Raw genomic sequence first — 2,355 nt, 5'->3', positions numbered from 1 at the left:
TCCTTATGCTTTTGGTGGCACCATGGAAGAAGAATGAATAAAGTCAGCAGTTTTTGGTTTTTTATTTTCTACTTTTTAAGCAGATTATTGCTCACACTAGGAAAGCAAGGGAGTGAATTTTATCAAAGCCTGGGGGCTATCCACACTGTTATTTTGCTCTTTCCTGTGGTGTAGGAGGTTCTATTCTCATGCTGGGGAGACGAAAATAGGTCAAAGGAACACCAGGGGTGTTCTGGACGATCACTTTGCCACTTATCTACCATGTGTATGCCACCATCTTCTGGAGGTGGATTAATTCAATATTCTGTAAATTAGATTTCGAGAAAAATTGGGCAAGAGTGCAAACCTTTCCCTCCACCCTGCCACACACCCTGACTCCCTAGTTTAAATGGTCTCTCACTGGAGTGACAAATTGATGAGTTTACAATCAGCCCTTTCCAACACTCAGTTTTAGCTCTAACCTCAAAGAGGTTCATTTTAACATTACAATTATGCATTTACTCAGGAATAGTGGTAACCAAATAATACTACTCTATTCTCAGGAACTACCAACTCATTGAGATCCCTGTAATCATACCACAATCGTTCTTGTGGCAAATTATAATTAAGTACCTCTTCACAATCAAAGACTCCAATTACAGGATAAAAAATAAAACCCTAAACAAATTGAGTACCATGACCAGTAAATGGGGGTCAGAAGCATCCCAGCAAACCACGTCTGGTGTACTTCTCTTAGTTGAATAGATCGCAGGCAGCATTTTACCTTTAGTTTTGTTGTAGGCTCTTAGTGGATACATTTCCTGCTTAGACCCACCATCTGTTTCATTCTTGGCCCCTGCTCTTACTTCCTATAAGACAGGTCCTTCTGGAAGCTGCCTCTACTCTTTTTCTGTTTTAGAACAAATCCAGTTTGTACAAGAGGAAGTCTTCCTCTCTCTCAAGTATCTGTATTGGGGCAGGGTTTGGTGCTGGTCTGACTATGAGGAAGTAAGCAAGTCTCTCACTAGCCATCGCCCCTCTGAGCAAAAGGTGAAATGGCCTCCACCTCTAGATCATTGAGCTAGAGGTCTACCAGAATTGCCATGATTTGGTATCACCTTCTTTGACTGCCTTTCTCCTATTTCTTGTGATCCAGTCCAGACTCACACAGCCTGAAAATGTGGTAGCTCTTCCTTAGGCGCCACTGGTCCATCACTCAATAATGTGAAAGGAAACGGATCCATCTTTGAGTCCTCCAGAAGGTTGGTGTGTAACACATAGCTCTGAGTTAAAAAGTAGTTAGAGGGTAAAGTTTCTGTGGGTACTTATTGTTAAAGGACTCTTTTTTTTTTTTTGAGACGGAGTATTGCTTTGTTGCCCAGTCTGGAGCACAATGGCACAATCTTGGCTCACTGCAACCTCCACCTCCTGGGTTCAAGCAATTCTCTTGCCTCAGCCTCCCAAGTAGCTGGGATTACAGGCACATGCCACCATGCCTGACTACTTTTTGTATTTTTAGTAGAGGTAGGGTTTCCCATGTTGGCCAGGCTGGTCTTGAACTCCTGATCTCAGGTGACCTGCCCACCTTGGCCTCCCAAAGTGCTGGAATTACAGGTATGAGCCACCGTGCCTGGCCAGTAAAGGCCCCATTTAAAAAAAAAAAAAAACAATTTCAGTAGCCTACAGAGTCAGTTTGACCACAAAATATGCCGACCCTGAGCTCCACTCGGGGTGAAGGGTGGAAATGGAAGTGACATGAGTGTCTCAAACACACACACACACACACACACACACGCCACTGTTGTTCACAGAAAGAAAGAAATGGGGGAGGAGAAATAATAGACACACAGCTCTTCATTTAAAATATAAAGTTCCAGTGTTATAATGTTCTCTTTATTAAACTATAAATGCAAAGATTTTTACATGGCCACCTTTTGCAGCCTCCTAGCTCCCTATGGAGCAGCAGGATTCAGAAAGACGAAGCTTATTAACAAGAGTTCATCATACAAACTGCACTGTGCCAAAGAATTAATAGAAATAGCACTTGCAGAATCAGTAAACTAAACCATCTTGGGCTCTTATCTTTGCTCATAAGATAAAATACTATTAAGAATAATAAGGCCAGGTGTGGTGGCTCATGACCGTAATCCCAGCACTTTGGGAGGCCAAGGCTGGCTGATCACTTGAGGTCAGGAATTAGAGACCAGCCTGGCCAACATTGTGAAATCCCGTCTCTACTAAAAATACAAAAAATTAGCTAGGCATGGTGACAGGCACCTGTAATCCCAGCAACTTGGGAGGCTGAGGCAGGAGAATCACTTGAACCCAGGAGGCGGAGGTTGCAGTGAGCCAAGATCGTGCCATTGTGCTCCAGAC

This window comes from Rhinopithecus bieti, unplaced genomic scaffold (genome assembly GCF_001698545.2).
Source record: "Rhinopithecus bieti isolate Rb0 unplaced genomic scaffold, ASM169854v2 scaffold_60811, whole genome shotgun sequence".
Taxonomy (NCBI): Eukaryota; Metazoa; Chordata; class Mammalia; order Primates; family Cercopithecidae; genus Rhinopithecus; species Rhinopithecus bieti.
This window is presented reverse-complemented; position numbering follows the sequence as displayed.